Genomic DNA, 13,151 nt, shown 5'->3' with positions numbered 1-13,151 from the left:
TTTTAAGCTCATCAGCTAATCTTTGCAATCCTTTCTCAATTACAAATGGAGATACTTTCCGCAAGACCTCCCCATTAGATGACCCAATAACAATGAACGTTGGCCAGGTTTTAACAGAAATTACCTCTAACTTTTTAATGTTCAAAGATGTAGACATCCGATGCTAAAGAATCTGAAACATCAGTGTGGACCCGTTTAAGGGTTCCATCAAAAGGTAAAGACTTGCTTTTAGCCATAATAAAAGCTCAACTGATTCATCAACCATCACGGAGTTCAACAACGGGACGTGATGCTGCGGATAACCAGCGGGCACTCATGTAGGGATGCATGATCGATATACTCAGGCAATAAGAAACAATAAATCATCTGATTGACCCTAGCAACCGCCCCAAGAGCGATAAATACAAATGGTATATAAACAATGTTTGTTCTTGACAATATCAACAAAACAAGCTATGTGCTCTAGAGCTTGGCGTGACCAGCCGATTGATCAGGTCGAGCCTCCCTGACCACCCATCTGCCTGAATTCCGGACCAAGGTGGTGCGTTGCCCCCAACTCAACCACCTGGATCCCATCATCCAGCATTACGGGATGAACCTCACGGCCAGAATTTCACGGCAAACAAGGTGCCTCAAAAGGACAGTTGTGTTGTATTGGTCATTATCAAAGAGAATGCTACTCCTCTGCACCACTATGAGGTTATAGCACGCGCAGGGGTGTATTCAACAGAATGTCATCGACAATGGTCGACCAAACACCAAGTTTGGTCATGGAACATGATCTGAGCGTTTATTTTTGCTATTAGAAATCTTACGCTATAGACCCCACTGAGCACAAGCTGGGGCTTACTTCGCAAACCAACATCGCGCACTGTGCTGCCAGATCGAAAAGTTGCGAGAGTTTAGTGAATTAGATATCTAGCGGTCATGAGCTACCACTTGGGGGCAGTACGTGTTGCATACATTACCTGAACTCTACGACTTGCATATAAAACAGTTTTTCATCAAGTAAATATAACGCGTGATACAGATTGAATTTTATGCCCTCAAAAGCATGATTAATATTTAAAGTATTTAAAACACAACATAAATTTATTGCGTTCATGGCATGTTTATATGTGGTCTGTGTATTTGTGCGTATGTGTGTTTGTGCATATATATATGACGAGCATAATACATTATTTGTATTCTTAACAACACTGAAACACAAGAGTGTAATAATGTCTTTATCATATAATTTTAAACTTAATACAACATATTTTTTGTAAACTGTATATAGCATAATTCCAGTCAGCCATCGATCGATATTTAAATGACGCATGAATTTGTGATGCGGTGTCGTTTTCAATGGGAACGACGTCGGATATCCTTACATAAATATAAACTAGTGCGTGACGGTTTCTTGTTTTCATAACGCGAGACAACTTTCAATGTCAAGTTGCTATTGACATGTTTTTGTTTGACGACTGTTGATGCACACGTCAAATCTAGAGTGTCGCCGTAGTACGTTTGCTTAAATGTCAATACACACAGTGGCGTAACCTTGATTAATTTACATCTAATTTGCAAAGTTATCAAATTCTGAAAGTATGTGCTGAAAAATATCAAATACTTTGATTACACTTTGATTAATCCAATATAATTAAAATTAGCTCCACTATTACATGTGGATCTAACAGCAGCCAGTTGGAGCTCATGTCCACCAATCAAAACCTTACTTGCAGAATAATGCCAGTGATTTAAAAATAATTTGAAAACATTCCGAATTATCCTGAGGGTATACGACATCTTTCGTGTGTATTCCCAATCGTAATCGATTACACTGTTTGAGAATGTTACATGTAATCGCAATCGTAATAGATTACATTGCTAATGTAATCGTAATCTGTGATTACTTTCATGTTTACTCACAATTAACCAAACTTGGATGGTTAGCATCAACTCCAGTAACAGTGCCTATAGTTAGACGCAGTACTAGGCAACATTAATGTAACCTAAGGTGATAAAGCCACATATTCACATATTAGCATCTATCTTTTTTACTTATATTAATGGGCATGTGTGTGTGTGTGTGTGTGTGTGTGTGTGTGTGTGTGTGTGTGTGTGTATGTGTGTGTGTGTGTGTTTAATAATCATAAACTCTGCAACTATTGTTTATCAATAAATAAAAGAAACATGAAACATATCACACTAATTACATTAAAATAAGTCTCCAAGATGATTCAAAACCCACTAATATTTATTTATTTATAATTTATTTTGCTGACAGCTTTTTAAATAATTCTTGTAATAGATGAATCAGCTCATATATGTTATTTACAGCGCTTGGACCGATCTGCTCCTTGAAGGATCAGTTTGAATGTTACATGCCTAGGTTCAGTAAGTATATATACAAACAGTTTTAATTTGATTTTACAGTTCCATGTTATCACAAGAAAAACCCCGTTTGTTTTGTTTAACAACACCACTAGAGCACATTGATTTATTAATCAGCGGCTATTGAATGTCAAACATTTGATAATTTTGGAAACCCGCTACCTTTTTTCATTAGTAGCAAGGGATCTTTTATATGCACCATCCCAGATAGGATAGCACATACCACGGGCGTTGGTATACCAGTCGTGGTGCACTGTCTGAAACGAGAAATAGCCCAGTGGGTCTACCGACGGGGATCGATCCCAGATCGACCTTGCATCAAGCGAGCGCTTTACCACTGGGCTACGTCCCGCCCCCTGTTATCAGAAGAAGAATGTGTGGAAATATTTGTTTGTCAGCTGTGAATCTATGTATAGGCCCGGTAGGCACTACTGGTTCAGTGTAGGAGGGTTGATGGATATGTTCTGTGCCTCACATAAAAAGACTACCTAAAATACATTAAAATTATTTATTTTTCAACGTAATCCCCTTCCATGCACTTTTGCCAACGTTGTTGGAGGGTTTTTATCACAGTTTCGTAGAAGTCTAAAACGTTTTCCACAGCTGCTACGACGTCATCGTTCTAGTCTAATGGATTCCGGCTAGAGCTTTCTTCATGTTTGAGAACTGTTGGAGCTAGATCAGGAGAATACAGTGGGTGTTGAAAGAGTTCAAAGCCAGACTCGTGAATTGTAGCCATGACAATGACTGATTTGTGCACTGGCGAATTGTTCTGATAGAAAAGCAAACTTTTTCTCAGCTTCCCACGTCCCTTAGTCTTAATATCATCACTTATGACAGCACATTGCCAAAATGAGGCAATGTATGGTTGATCCTATATTAAGTTCCACTTAGTAACACAACTAAATGACAAAAGTAGACATCATATTTCATATGCAACTTACATTTCCATGTTTAAAGAAACAGAATGCATATCGTCATTTTTGTCGTAAATCAAAATGCGGCGTGGCTTATTATACCAGCATAACATTTTGGCATTAATACAAGAAGGCTATCTTAATCTTTTTTAAATTTTCATCTTGAGGGAGGGTGGGGGGGAGGGGCTAATAGAATACATAGTAATTTACGCATGCATACAGGATTATCCCATCATTATGTGGACTGCAGTGCTTTAAAAAGGGAATACTTACACAGTCTAGACCATCACAAATATCGTCTAAAATAATGACATTCCCATTATTTGATTTTAGTACCCCCACCCAGGGGATGTGTGCAAATGATAAAGTAATGAGAAAGCTTCTGCAGCTCGCCGTGTCAGGTGCAACTAGAAATAGCGCCCCTACAGGAGCTAGAGCTTGAACTACTACTTGTAGACCCTAATGTACAAAGCTCATCTCTCTCTCTCTCTCTCTCTCTCTCTCTCTCTCTCTCTCTCTCTCTCTCTCTCTCTCTCTCTCTCTCAATTATAACATTCCACAGACCTATGACGTCAAACCTTTTAATTTATATTTCTTGCAGAGATTACTCGAACAAATGTAACTACACAAGTCAACTGTAAATGTAAGAAGGTTTGCAGTTACTCCAAATACAACGTCCAAGTGTCCACGGCAGTTTTCCCATCTCTTCTGTGGTACGATATACTCATTGAAGTAGGCATTGCGTCAAACGCGAGTTATATCAAGTAAGTTTTAAACAAATTATTACACGAGTGTAATTAATAAACGACATTACATGCTTTATGTGTATTGCTGTATACTCTCCCCCCCCCCCCCCAAAAAAAAAGTAGAAGAAAAAGAAAAACGCACAATTAATATATATATATATATATATATATATATATATATATATATATATATATATATATATATATATATGTATGTATATATATGTATATTTATATAATTATGTATGTATGTATGTATGTATGTATGTATATGTATATGTATATATGAATATAATGCTATTTGGTAATGCCAAACATATTGCTATCAAAATTAAAGATTCCCAGTCTGGAGCTGCACGCGATAAGACGTGTTTGTTTCGCTTGTGCACACTGCACGTGCTTTCGTGTGCTCGACTTCATTTTGTTGTTTTTGTCAGCGAAATAGTTTACTACTGGGATGTATGCGGCCATTGGAACTGATTGAACGATGGAACGCTTCTGGTTTCGACAGTGCACCACCAGGTTGGATTCTTTTTTAGCGAGATTCCTTGCCTCCACGTCATTTCTCCGTCTGACTGTCGACTTGGGTTTTTTTCGTGACTCGTATGACGGCTATTCTGCAGAACGCCACGGTTGTTCGGGTTTAGTCTCTACATGTCCGAGCCTGTCCTAGCAGCACTGGAAGATTGACGGCCCCACTCTAAGAAGAAATAGGAAGCGGGGTCGGCCCCTACTACTCTTTTTCTAGACTTTACCTTGCTTTATAGTGATACCATCTCGTATCCTCCGGAGTCAGGCCCGTCCGCACCACTATACCAAACCATGACGACTGGACTATACCCTAGTCTGATACTCTCTCTCGTTCAGACGGATCCGGCTTCTCAAGATCTGTATTTCAGCACAGCACAACACCTTCAACGTCTATCGACTGTCAATCTAGGGGTTTTCTTGACGGGATGCAACCCATCTCGTCCCTTTAAGCTGTGCACCCAAACAGCCTTAACGAGGCCACTCGCGTGGACATATCGATCGGACTTTAAACTTTTAGATCTGCGTTCAAAATTTATGTCGAAATTACTTTTTTTTTTTTTTTTTTAAATATTATTAAATAGTCCGATCCTCTCTTCTTTCTCTTATTTAATTTTGGACTGTCCTTCTAAAATGCTCCAAATTATATAAATATTCGGCCGAGCAGTCAATTCTTTTTATTTTTGGCTTGTAACCTTTTTATTTATTTTATTTATTCTATTAACTTTTTTTTACTAATTGCTATTTTCAAAATGCCGCCCCCCCCCCCCCCCCCCCCCCCCCTTCATCTCGGGATGGGCGTGTTCGAAACCCTAGTGGTATATGGGCACGTTAAACTAGTTATCATCATCATCAAAATTAAAGGGTTTTCGAGTACTTGCCCTCATTAGTTTGGTTACTGCACAGCATTAAACACATACCACGACTGAGTGAAGCACAACGAAATAACGTCATTGGTCGTTTACAAGCAGGCTACGACGTGGCCTTCTCAGAGGAGGTAAACGACGTGTGACCACAGTGGCCGTGGGCCCCGTTCCACGAAAGAATTGTAGCTAAGGTTAATTGTAGTGTCTTAAAGTGCGTTTTACAACTGGCACCGTAAACTTTACAGCCGTTCAACAAAGCAACCTTGCGGTAGTCGTAAGTGTCCCTTTAATCATTAAAATATTATTTGTGACGCAATACCAGTGCTCTACAAAGCAAGTTCAAATTTACTCTTCCCTGGCCAGTAAAGTATAACATTTTAGTCGCCAGCCACTTATATGTAGTAGCCAGCTAATATAGTTGTAATTAAATCGATTCATCTGCCATTTTGCAGCACATTACTAATGCCGTAATTGTTATTTGGACCGCATTCGAATGAACTCGTGAAGGGGTCATTCCTAGTTATTAAACAGTAATTACAAGTTACTGTTTGTGTCCGGTTCCACTAAAACAGTGAACGACTATTAACTATCATTATCAAATTCTATACCCAATAATTCTATTAAACGAAATTAAGCAAATTACTATTTTAATGGCACTGCTAAGATATGCATTTAAATTGCAGTACTGATTAAAAGTTAAATAAAAGCATTGTGGTAATATCTACCAGGCTTCAATGTGTTACTAGTAGCTAGTTACCAGCCGGCTACCTTTTGGTTTAAATAATATTTATTTTTGTCACATACTGCCTTATAAATCCATAAATACTGTTTTGTAAATAGTTGTGTCTGTAAAGCCGTCTAAAGTCGAGTCATGAAAATAGAAACATGTTTTTATCCTGCACTGGTGAACATGACTTCCGACTTGATTAAAACGACATTCACGACCGGAGACATCGTTATTGTAGAGGGAGCCGTTATCACGATAAGCACGAGACGATTGGAGCGCAGCATAATACATATATAAGTCGACATTCAAAACAATTAACGTTTCAAACAGACAAGTAAAGACACACAGTGACTCAACAATCTCATTTTAATACATAAATAAAACCGGGACAGGACCGACTTGGTCCAAAACTGAACTGCGGCCGAATTATTTCCAAACGCTTGAAATTCAAGTTAAGGGAGATAACATCATAACGAAGTATTACCTCCCATAACGTCACCGTGTTTACTTTTGGTAGCACTAAGGTCTCACTACACAGATCACTTCCGGGTGAGAGTTCATTCATCACGGTCCACTATAGTTCCTAATTGTGACACGTTATGGTTCACATATTCACAACTAGGAAGTGGTGAAGAATTAAAACAATATGTATGTTTAATGGTAAGCCTTCTGGCTGTAGTTTTCCTATGTTTTTTTTGTAATATTGTGCATCGACCTTTTGGGACATGGGTGTATAGCGCAAGAGACAGCTGGAGTGTATCGGTTAATGAACCACCTGTTCGGACCGGTACTACAGCCAGATGCGGTCATATAGCAAAAAACTAAGACGGAAATGTTCTCAATTTTGGAGTGAAAGTAAATGCTTATATAATGTATGTTCGCAATGGTGTATGTTGTTAGTGCCAACGAGAACCCTTTTTATTGGCAATCTTCGTTTGAAGTTGGGCAATTTAACATGGGTTTCAATGACAGATGACATTTGCGTAGTGAGACCTAAGGTTACAGAGACCTAAACCAAATAATTTCCGGCCGAGTCAAAATTCGAGACGTACCAAACCTTTGATAGAGAAGCTAACACCACCAGGCCTGTGATTAGTTATAAATGTGAGTGTGTTGGTTGTAAAAAAAAACAAAAAAAAACTTTTATCTGGGCTGAAAATGTATGCAATTTTATTTGATCTAGTACCACTGTGTCAAGTAGCCTGTGAAAAAAAAGGTACTCAGATTTTGTGCTAAACTAGGGGTGTTGTAGAAACATCTGGTTATACCGAAAATGAGAGATGAAAGGTACCATTTTCTTCAGTTAATATTTTGAAGTAGCGGTTGTAGTAATGATATTTATAGGTCATAGTTCGTTAACATGGTCGCCTATGGGATTTTATTTTGTATAGTCCAACCTCTTGAATACTGGAAAATCGTTATTCATAGTCCGATTAACTTGTCTCAAACTTTTATTTTTCAAACAAACTACCGATAGAAAACACGTTTTATGGAAGATAAATTGCTACTGGTCCACAGTGTTTTCTGATGTCCAGTTTTGTTTACAGATTAAAGTAAAATTATTGTACAGTCGCTAACTGGCGAATGTGATTTTATTTTTTAGACGCCATGGAATGTTTTTAGTCGCCATGGCGAGTATTTTACTCGCTTTGTAGAACACTGTATACGAATTAGTTAAATAATAAATTAGTTACCGACATTTCAGGACATATTGGATGTATTCCTTAGTATCAGACGTCCATGAAGTAATTTTGTCAGTTTATTTGCTAAGCAATAATTACCGAACACATAAGACATGAGAGTTATCTCCCGTATTTTCGTGTGAAGGTCGTATGGACTAGACTGTTTTTCATCGAAAGCCCAGTTTCATAAAAGGTATTTGATATATATTAGATCCATTTTTACACAAAAAGTTAGAATAATTCTTAGTAAATGTTCAAATCATCATCTAACTACCATTTGGCATCTACGTTTGTGGCTTACAACTGCCTCGTACCTAGTGTAAAGTTTCACTGTAATTTACGAAGATAGTAAGCTACGCCGCGTCCTGGAACAGGCTGGTGTTCGTAGAAAAATATAAGTTCCCGATGGTTAGGTATTTACGGCGATTGTAGTGTTAAGATCGCTTCGTGGAACGGGGCCCAGGACCGCTACTTACGGGTAATTCATCTACGGCAAAGGACTCCCACTGCAAACTCTAATGCATACGCAATACCATATTTGCGTAGGATATCGGCTCAGACAGTGCGGAACCGACTACGTGATGCAGGTATTCGCGCCCGAGGGCCTGTAAGAGGTGTCATTTTGACTGAACAACTTCGTCGACTACGAAAAAAATGGTTTCGAGTCCACAGAGTATGGCCTCCATTGAGATGGAGAAGTGCATGGTTTAGTGACGAGTCTCATTGTTTGCTTCGTCGGGCTGATGTTGATGTCGAGTGTACAGACGTCGTCGTGAACGTTATGCTACAAACTGCATACAGACACTGGACAGATTCGGTGGTGGTAGTGTGATGATGTGGGCAGCAATTTCACACACTGGCTGCACCAACCTGGTTCACATCCAAGACAACGTAACGGCATAGAGATACCGATATGAAATTTTGCAGTCACACGTCGTTCCAGTTATGAATAACGCGACAGTGTAAGACCACACACAGCTAGACTAACAACAGCATACCTACACAACAACAACATTCAGGTCCTGCCTTGGCCTGCTAGATCTCCAGATTTTAACCCCACAGAACATTTATGGGATATGTTGGATAGACGACTGAGACAGCATCAACCACAGTCACATAAACTTCCACAGTTGGCACTGACAATACAGGTACAGTGGGCCACCATTCCACAAGGTGTAATTCGTAATCCTACTGCTTCCATGGGAAGGGGGTGTCAGGCAATTCTGGACTCCCATGGTAGGCACACACGATACTGACTGTATGCCATTATGATTTTTAAATTTTAACTTTTTAAATGTCACGTCATCGACAACTGTCAACTAAGAATATGTCTGTAACATGTAAAAAATTGAGATCTTTCAAAGGATAGAAATGGGGTGGGCAGTGAAATGCGACACACACGCACACGAACACGAACAAACACACACCACACACATTGTTTTGGTTAACGACACAACTACATTACATTGAATACTTCATCATCGGCTACTGACTGTCAAATATCTTGCAATTTGGAGTTGGGTGAGGGAGGTTAATCCTGTCCCATCATCGACTTGACGGTACCTTTTCAAAATCACATGTATAGCATATTCAGGTAAATACATATGTCGTCATTGCATTTAGCTCAGTTGGTTGAGTGCTCGCTTGAGGTGCTTGCGTCGCAGGATGAAACCACCTCGGTGGATCCATTCAGGCTGATTGGTTTTTTCTCGTTCCAAACAGTGCACCACAACTGGCATGTGCTTTTCTGTCTGTTGGAAAGTGCATATAAAAGATCCCTTGCTGCACATGTAGCGGGTTTCCTCTGAGGACTACGAGTCGAATTACTAAAATGTTTAACATTCAATAGCCGATGATTAATTAATCAATGTGCTCCAGTGGTATCGTTAAGCAAGACAAACTGTTTAACTTTCATTGCAGTTATTTATTATTTAAGGTTTTGGAGGGTGGAGGTATGTGTAATGTTGGGGTTGGGACAAAGGTATGGTAATATACATTCTAATTGTCTTCATATAACGAGAACTGTAGCTATCAGATCCATTTGCGACACTTAAACAATCAATTTAGCACTTGCCATTAAACTTAATAACATCCTCAATAAGTTAATATGGATACATCGCTTATCTTTTGTATTCTTATGTAGAATACTTAATGTTTGCATTTACTATAGTTTGACACCCGATAGACGATGTATTTGTAGTGCTAGAGTGTCGTTAAACATTAATTAATTAATGCATTCATTCATTCATTCTTATATAGAAACAATGCAGTGGAACTTCGAATTTTCTATGATGAGATGATGATTCAAACTGTGGAACAGGCGCCTGTATACAAAACAGCAACAATAGTTGGTAAGTGTTAAATTTTTATTTTAAAATTTAAGGATACATATTTAAAAAGTTTTATCTGGATTACGCGCGTCTGCTGTACATCATAAACAAGATGCCCGAAACAACTTTTTTTGTTCCCAGTGTTACACGTAGTAATACCGATGATACCATCTACATCATTAAGTTATAACTACAATGTGTATACAAGATGTCACAAGTACCTTAAAATAAAAAATTTAACAGTTATTTTTAAAGTTTATCCCCTAAATTCGAAAAGAATGCGTGTGTGTGTGTGTGGCTACGTGTCTATAATGCAATAATTGTTTCGTTTTATTTCAGCAAACCTCGGCGGTCAGATGGGCATTTGTCTTGGAGCCAGCATCCTGACATTAACAGAGCTGGGCGAATTTTTCGTCTTTTTATTTTATTACATTTTTCACCGTTTGAAACCCATTAACGATGTGAAAAATACCCCCAGTAGCTAAACGCATTACCACAGCGTCAAAACACAAGCTACTGTTTTCAATGCTGTATTATGTGTCCAGAGCTACTAGCAAATTTACTAACAGTGTTAAACACTGTTTTGCGCTTGCCGTTTTGTGCTTGTGCTTATGTAAAGTTACGTTACAGGTTCCATTAGACCAAATAAATTCCTATTCACGACCATAGTAACAATTCTTAATAAAACTAACAGAAGAAACGTTTGAAACCACCGGGCCAGTATATACACTGACAGTTAGATACCTCCCATTGATAATTATTTGAAGAAACTCTACTGTCACGTGTCGTTTTAAGCACTTACAGGAAGTTTACAGTACCCACCCTCTGATCCGCACAAAATGCCACTAGAATGTTTTTTGTGCCACCCCAGTTATTGACAAGTACAAAATGTCACGAGTGTAATAATTGTTCAGGTAATAAAACATATGGAACTGATGGGGCATTTGTGATAGTATTTGCACAAATAACCAATGTCACATATATTCACCAATCACAGCCATAGTTACGGTTTACTCCTTAAACATTTGAACATTTCTGCACTTGGAACTCTGACCTGGGAATCACATGACTGGTACATTACAACCTACAAGCAGATAACCTGAACACAAACATCAGTAATGGCACTAATCTTGGCGGTCTGCCGAAGGCATTGTGTGTGTGTGTATATGTGTGTGTGGGGTTTTTTTTTTTTTTGGGGGGGGGGGGGGGGGATTTAGTTCAGTCGGTTGAGTGCTTGCGTCGAAGGATCAAACCACCTCGGAGGATCCATTCAAATGTATTTTTTTTCTAGTTCCAACCAGTGCACGACAACTGGTCAAAGGCCGTGGTATGTCCTTTCCTACCTGTGTGAAATTGCATATAAAATATCCCTTGCTGCATTAAAAAAGAAGTTTCCTCTGATGACTACGTGTCAGAATTACCAATTGTTTGATATTTAATAGTTGATAATTATTAATTAATCGATGTGCTCCAGTGGTGTCGTTAAAAAAACGAACTTTAACTTTTAAGACAGTGTGTTAAATCGGATCCTCACTGATCCGTTAAAACTCGCGCTAAGTAGGAGCCAGTGTCGAGATGCGAACCCAGTACATACAAGCCTTACGTCCATTTGTTTTAAAACCACACACCATCAGGGTTTGGTAGTCTGTACTACGTCTAGGATGGTCCTAGGAAGGGATGCACTTCAAAAATGACACTTATAATATAATAATGTTCATCAGAAACACCTAGATATTACATCCACTAAACTTAAAAGAAATATATTCATTATAGTCACCCTTTAAACACTGGATGTTTTAAGCACTTCGACTTTCAGCACTTATCTCCTGGATCGTCGACTGCTAAGTGTTTTAAATCCAATATATAGATCACATTTAGGTTTCTGAAGAATTTCGTGTTTCTACTACAATCAATTTATAGTGATTGATTAATTGATTAATTAACACTACAAAGTTTTTTTATTTTATCACTGTTTGATGGAGTTTGGCAAATAAAGATTAATTAAAAACCTGTATCTGATATATATCCTGATATTAGAACTACGTTATCACACACACACACACACACACACACACACACACACACACACACACACACAGAGAGAGAGAGAGAGAGAGAGAGAGAGAGAGAGAGAGAGAGAGAGAGAGAGAGCAGTCTACAATCCTAGGACAAATAAGGATAAATAATCTTTACCCGATTGTCTAAAGGTGACTGTATAAGCTATCATGTCATTAGGCAACCAGGTTTGTAAAAAAACTGAAGCAAAGTGGGCTGTGACTTCAGATGATTTCTGATGCCAAGAATTTGTCTTTATTGGCTGAAAGACATCGGTGGTACATCATCTCTCCACAAGCTGTTTGTCCATGTCCCCAAGAAAACAGTAGACCATGATCGGAACCTCCCAGGGTATTATACTGTTCTTAAAGGTCCACAATCATGGCACATTATTAATATACAGTATATCAAACAAATACATCAACATTACAGTATTAAAAATAAAAAACAGAAATACCATCCCAGTTATTAATAAAGTGATTTTTGTAAAACGCTTGGGGAAAACCCCCACTGCTCAGTCGATTTGACCCGCATTAGACCTGTGACGTAGCATCAGGCGTTCTGTTAGTAGGTCAACATGCCGACAGCAGAGAATGATTGTTCGAAAAAGAGCTGATTCATAACAGACGCTAGTTTGGACATTTTTGTCTCAACTTATTTGTACATCTACTCTAATGGTACCTCGATTGATGAGGAAGTGGTATATAAGCACGTTAACCTAGTTACCTACCTACCTACCTGTGAACAGCAGGACACAAGTTCAGTCCCGACTTTTGAAAGTGGGATATTATCAATTGACTGTAATAAAAATGTGTTCAGATCAGAACGCATTTAAAACAACAAGCAGAATAAATAACATTATTTTATTGATTAATATCACATAAAATTGGGATCTGAATTTATTGTCTTAGACAGATCGGTATG

The 13,151-nt window shown here is 38.4% G+C and overlaps 1 long non-coding RNA gene across 1 annotated transcript; it reads left to right on the top strand.

The window, feature by feature from the left end:
* The first annotated feature begins 8,703 nt into the window (after window positions 1–8,703).
* On the top strand, window positions 8,704–10,642 carry LOC121373917. The gene is made up of 3 exons (XR_005958154.1): window positions 8,704–8,990; window positions 10,102–10,193; window positions 10,512–10,642. It is a non-coding gene; the product is annotated as an uncharacterized LOC121373917 (long non-coding RNA).
* Window positions 10,643–13,151: the final 2,509 nt, after the last annotated feature.

This window comes from Gigantopelta aegis, chromosome 6 (assembly GCF_016097555.1).
Source record: "Gigantopelta aegis isolate Gae_Host chromosome 6, Gae_host_genome, whole genome shotgun sequence".
Classification (NCBI taxonomy): domain Eukaryota; kingdom Metazoa; phylum Mollusca; class Gastropoda; order Neomphalida; family Peltospiridae; genus Gigantopelta; species Gigantopelta aegis.
Note: the sequence above shows the minus strand (reverse complement) of the source record. Positions and strands in the feature narration are given on the sequence as shown.